The sequence below is a fragment of the Nicotiana tabacum genome, chromosome 11 (assembly GCF_000715075.1).
Source record: "Nicotiana tabacum cultivar K326 chromosome 11, ASM71507v2, whole genome shotgun sequence".
NCBI classification, from domain to species: domain Eukaryota; kingdom Viridiplantae; phylum Streptophyta; class Magnoliopsida; order Solanales; family Solanaceae; genus Nicotiana; species Nicotiana tabacum.
Window position 1 is genome coordinate 126,941,689 of NC_134090.1, and position 6,851 is coordinate 126,948,539.

Here is a 6,851-nt window from a genome sequence, read left to right on the forward strand (position 1 = left end):
GACGTACAAAACATCACAAAAAAATGAGAAAGACTTTGAAACATTACTGATCTAGCCGAAAAAGTCAAGGATCTGACTCGAACAACCATGGATGGTCGGAAATAGACCATGGATAGAAGTTGAGTAAGGTCTAGACTATATCTCTTCGAGATCTTTCTATGAGAGCACGTAAACAAGCAACCAGTAGACATAGGGGACTGGTATACATCTCAAACAGCCATGGGAGTCCATGGATTGGGTGAGGATCGAAGGGGATTAGGGTTAGTTTGGGTGGCAGCGGCTAGGGTTGGTTTTAGGTTTTAGAGAGAGTTTGAGATGAGAGGGGATTCAAGGGCGGCGGACCATAACAAATGACTTAGGTTAGGGGTCGTTTTGGGTTAAAATGGTAAGGGGAAAAGGGGACCGTTGATCTGAATAATCAACGATCATAATCAAATGGGTAGGTAGGGATCCAGTTTGGGCTTGGGTTAAAATTAGGTTAGGGTCGTATTTGAATTGGAATTGGGGATTCGATTTGGGCTAGATTTTAAAGCCAATTTTGGCTATAAGTTAAATAGCCATTTTTCCCTTTTAATTTTATAAAAATAATAAATAATTTCTGAAAACTAATTTAAAAGAATGTTGTAGGAGTAGATATGCCAAAAAAAAGAGCTGACTGTAATGCTGAGGACTTGAGGAAATGGGAAAAGAATGCTAACGCCAAGAAATGGCTTGTGTGTGGACTTGGTCCAGATGAGTATAGTAGAATTCAAAGTTGTACCACTGCTAAGGAAATCTGGGATACTTTACAAGTGGCTCATAGAGGAACAACTCAAGTGAAGAGGTCTAGAGGAACACTTTTGTATTCTCAATATGAGAATTTCACCATGGAGGAAGGGGAAACCATCCAGGAGATGTATACAAGGTTCACCACACTCACAAATGAACTTAAGTCTCTTGGAAGGGTTATTCTTGAAAAGGACAAAGTTGAGAAAATTTTGACAAGGGTTCACCCAATCACTTGGGAAAGCAAAATCATTGCCATTCAGGAATCAAAGAACATTGCCACCCTTAAGTTGGATGAGCTAATTGGAAATCTAACTGCCTATGAGCTTAGAAGGCTAACCATGAAGATGGATGCACCCAAGAAGGAAAAAAGCCTAGCATTCAGAATCACTGAAGGTGCTGATCTAGAGGAGGATGAAATGACTATGATCATAAAGGACTTCAAGAAGTAACTAATGAGAGGAAAGGGTCCTTCAAGAAGTGAAAGATACAACAACCCAAGGATTCTTGAAAAACAAACCAATGAGGGGTGTTATAAGTGTGGCAAGACTGATCACCACATCAAAAACTGCCCTCAATGTGAAATTGAATGGAAGAAGGAACGATCTGAACGAAGGAACATGTTCAACCCAAGAAGAACAAAGGATCAACAAAGGCTATGGTTGCTGCCTGGGGAGAAAGCTCAGATGAGGACTTGGAGGGTGAAGATGGAGATGAACAAGCACTTATGGCAATTGGAGAATACGATGAGGAATCTGAGGTAAGTATAATTCATCTAAAAGACAAGATTAAATATTTGTCTAAAGAAAGGCTATCTGAGTTACTCCTGGATTTCATTGATTAATCTGAGAATCTAAATAATGAAAATGAACAACTGTCTATGGAGTGAGTGGTTTGAAACCTAAGTGCAAAAATCTGGAACTTATGACTAGTGAATGTGAAAGTAAAAATGATGAGTTAAAGAACCAGGTTCATGAACCTGACACCACTGTCCTAGAGCTTAGATCTGAAAATCTAAAATTGAAACTAGGAACTGGTAAAAAAAAGTTGATCACACATAACTCACTTTAGAAGAAAATACAGGAAAAATGAAAGATGAGTTGTACAAAAGAGATGAGCAGATAAGAATCCTTAAGGAGGATCTAAACAGGGTTAGGCATGAGGTAGACAAAACCTGTAAATGGAACAGGTCCTACCATGCACTTTCATGGCTACACGAACACCATAGTAGCAACAAAAGAGGACTTGGCTACGGGACCCTTGCACCTAAGTGGGATCCCAAAAGAAAGTACCTCACACTTCCTGAGAACAAAATTTCCACACACTGTGGTAAAACTAGTCACTATAAAAGTGATTGTATTCCAAAAGAAAAAGCTAGTCAAAGGAATAAAGAATTTGTTCAAGGGAAAGATAGGCTGCTAGGTTGGGCAAAAAAGAATCTTATTCACTCTTTTGCCTATAGAAAGGGACCCAAACTAGTTTGGGTTCCTAAGACTAAGCTTTGAATTCCTTTTGTGGGTCCAAGTGAAGGGAAGCAACCAAATATGGTACATGGATAGTGGCTGGTCAAAGCATTTGACAGGAAGCAAGAACCAGTTCCTTTCACTTGAGGACCTCAAAGGAGGTAATGTCTCCTTTGTAAATGGGAAGAAAGGTGAGATCATTGAGGTTGGAAAGGGAAAAAAGAGTAAACAATACATACATTGTAGATTTGTCCACACTTTCAGAAAATGAACTCACTTGCTTAAGTATGTTGGACAATGATCCCCTCCTTTGGCACAAGATACTTGGACATGCAAGTCTGAGTCAAATCAACAAATTATTCTCCAAGGACCTGGTGATAGGGCTTCCTATCATCAAGTTCAAGGAAGACAAAGTATGTGAGGCTTGTGCAAGGGGGAAGCAGGTAAGATGCTCTTTTAAATGCAAGAAAGTGGTAAGCACCACCAGAATGATGGAACTGGTCCATATGGATCTCTATAGTCCAATGAGAACATTAAGCAGAGGTGTAAAAGATATGTGATGGTGCTTTTTTATGATTACTCTAGATTTTCTTAGATATTATTTTTAACATCTAAAGATGAAGCATTGACATGTTTACTTCTTTTGTTAGAGAAACTCAGAAATAACTAGGTAATAAACTTGCGTCAATTAGGTCTGATCATGGAACTGAATTTGAAAATGCTAAGTTGCTGAATTTTTGTATTCTACATCATAAATAGTTGCATGACTATACCTCTTGTTAGGAAGATTCCCTATGAGTCACTTAAAAGGAGAAAGCAAAATATATCCCATCTTAGGGAATTTAGATGCAAGTGCTTTATGCACAACAATGGCAAAAACTTCCTAGGTAAGTGTGATTCCAAAAGTGATGAGGGAGTATTATTGGGATACTTTTCACATAGTAAAGCTTATAAGATACATAGTAAAAGAACTATGCGTGTAGAAAAAAGTGTATATGTTATTTTATAGAAAAACTAACATTCTTTCTAAGAGGCAGGAACAAAATAATGAAGAGATTGGGTTGATAAGAAATTAAAAAGGTCAAACCACAGTCCATCCGGAATATGCATCACAGGAAGGAACAGCTGATGGAATAGGGCCTTCCACCCAGGGTAACATGACATGGGGAACTGACTAGAGAGGAACTGATCCTCAAACCTCGAGTGAAACTAATCCTCAGTAACAAAAACATGAAGGAACATCCAAATAAATTGACACTCCTATTGTAACATCCACGAAATTGGATATAAATGAACCTGGTTCATCTGTTGATCAGAAGTTGTATAGGGGAATGATTGGTTCTCTTCTGTATCTTACTGCTAGCATACCTGACATTGTTTTTAGTGTAGGGCTTTGTGCTCGATTTCAAGCAAATCCAAAGGAATCCCACTTGGCTATTGTCAAGAGAATATTGATTTACTTGTAAGGCACTACTGACCTTTGCCTTTGGTATCCAAAAGGTAGTAACTTTAACCTAGTGGAATATGCTGACGCTGACTATGCAGGTTTCCTTGTGAATAGGAAGAGCACCTCAGGAATGGAAGACTTCCTTGGTTCATGTCTTGTGTCATGGGCTACTAAAAAAGCAAAATTCAGTGGCCTTATCCACTGCTGAAGCTGAGTATGTTGTTACTGCTTCCTGTTGTGCTCAATTGCTGTGGATCAAATAGCAGTTAATGGATTTTGGAATTGATGTTGGTTGCATCCCTATTTTTTGTGATAACACTAGCGCTATTAGTATGACAAAGAAACCGGTTCATAATAAGAGAACTAAGCACATATATGTTAGGTACCATTTTTTGAGGGATAACTATGAGAAAGGCTTGATCACCGTAAATTTTTGAGCTACTGGCAAGCAAAATACTAACATCTTATCAAAAGCCTTAAGTAGATATCACTTTGAGAGGAACATGTTGGAATTAGGGATGATTAAGATTACCTAAAAGGACCAGTTCAAGGTTAAATGGAAAAAAAATTGAAAATAAATATTTGGTTAGAAAGTCTATAAATTGTGTGTAATTAGATTAAATCTTGCTCAGTCTCATACTTTCCATAGTATACTCTTGTGCCATGTGTTAAAATGACTCATTAATCTATAATGATATTTTCTCTATTTTCGTAAATTTAGACTTACGCAAGAGAATTATCAGTGAAGAACCTGGTTCATCAAGATAACACAGTATGTTTTCTACACTTTGCATAATTTGAAATAACTATATTTAGATCATGAGCAGAGTCCTGCGAAATACCAAAATTCTTGAACTTATCCGTTAGAAGTGAACCAATTACGTTCAAGACTCCTGACCGTATTAAACTACCTAGATTCTTTTAAGTCTACTACTCAAGGTGAAGAAAGTAGGTCTTCCGAAACTGAACAAGTATCTTCTAATTCTAAAGTTTCTCCTGAGACAATTTCTAAAGTTGTTGCATATTTGGAAAATAGATTTGTAGGATCTATAGCAGCTGTTGAGATTACAGAATCTGGAGAAGTTGGTGGTAAAAATGTAAAAGAAAGAAAAGGAGAGCAAGGGTGCTAGGAGTACTGTGAGGGGAAGTGGGACAAGAGTGGCTGATTCCTCACCCACTCCTATGAGTTTAACCAAAGACGCATGTGCAATGGTTGTTTAGGGAGATGAACTTAGTTCATCTATAGAGGAAACCCTTACAGACATGCTGAAGAAAGTGACTGAAAGCTATATTGATAGAGTTATTAATGGCACCGAAACTCATACCATTCCATATGGCTTCATTCTCACAACTATGCTTGCACATTTTTAATGTACCTATGAAAAGGTGGGAGGTTAGTACAACCATGGATCATTTTTTGGTTAATACTCTTCTTGCTTGCTATATGAAGTCAATGTCACTCCTAAAGAACCTAGTTCATCCAAAAAGGTACCAGTGAATAACAAGGTCAGAGCCTTGGTGCAAGAAAGTGGGGCTAAGGATGATGAGATTGAAAGGCTGAAGAAGAGGTTGGTTGAGATGGAGACTAAGAGATATGCTCTCAAAACTGAGCTGGCAAGAGAAAAAGAGAAGAATGATATGGCATTCTTCAAGGTGTGCTGAAACTCCTCCAAGTTAAAAACCAAGTACCTAGTTCTTCTCAGCCTTAAGCCTCCTAGCCTAGTGTAGATTAACTAGTGACCTAGTTTAGGATTTTTTGTTTCTTTTGCTCATGTTTTCAGTATTTTTATTTCTTCTTATGCTTTATGGTAGAATCTTATCAATCATCAATGAAATTCACTATCTTTTTGCTATAACTGTTTGTTTATATTTCTTTGATGGTTAAAATTATTAGCTTGACCTATGATGATTAATCCATGATTGCATTTGAAGTTGCCTCAGTGGCCATGAGTAAGCTTTAAAATCTGGTTATCTCACATTTTTTATGCAACTTTTCGATGATGGCAAAGGGGGGAAAAGGTTGCGCTTTAAAGAAGTGATGTTTACACTTTGAACAATGTTGTTTATAACCTAATGTACCTGGCCCTTGATGATAAGTGATAAAAAGGAAACATGTTTCTAACATTGTGTTGATGTTGAGCTGAGTTGAAACGGGGCCTAAGCTTATGAAAAACACAGAGTTTGTCATCATCAAAAAGAGGGAATTTGTTGGCCCAAGTAAAGGTTAGTTTTGAAAACTGACAAAGGAACTGAGGATGAACTAGGTCCATCCTCCAGGTCCATCCCTCAAGTTCACAAAAACGGGCAGATTCGAGTATGTGGGATACGCGTGAAGGAGATAAGCTTAACTTGGTGTATTTAATATCTCCTGATCGAAAAGGTTGCATAATTGATAAGGAGAGAGACTTCTTAATCAAAGGAAGAGTTGCATCAGAACTCTAGTTATTTCTTCATCTACTAACTCTATAAATTGCAGGATGTTCTCACATTACAGTGTTCCACAAAAATGCAAAAGTTAAACATGAATTGCGATCAAAATAGCAAGGCCTTTTGCAAGCAGTTCGTGTGTAATTCAAGTGTGCAAACCTGAAGCTACATGAACTAGATTGAAGAACCATCTCCATAAAGAGTTTTATGTGTCTTTCTTTATTTCTAGTTCAATTGTAGTAGCTGTTTTCATATTGTACTTTTCAGCTTTATCTAGAAGCAATTGTAAAAGGTACTTTGAGTATTCTAGTTAGAATTAACTTGAAGTTGTCGCAACAGTTAGAGGCTGGTTGCTACAACGGGATTAGAGGTAATCCTTAGATTTACAAAGAGTTTTGTAAATGTTGTTTTGGCTCACTTCTGGGTTCAATATAGGCACTAACCGACAGAGTCGTGCATTCAGAATCTCCGTAAAAATAAATGAAAGGGAGTATAGCAAGCATCGAAGACAAAATTGAAGAAACATCTTTGTATTCATAAACATTCAATTACAAAATCCCACGAGGAGTCCTTACACGTGATTACAAAAGCCCACGAGGGGTCCTTATACAGAAACAAAGAAGTGAAAGGGTACACATGCATTAAAAGCCTAGAACCTAGTATACTCTCGAAGGTTCATCTCTAGTAGCAACATCTCCGAGCACCACCTCCTCGAACATACATCCTCGACGGTGATACCTTCGACCACC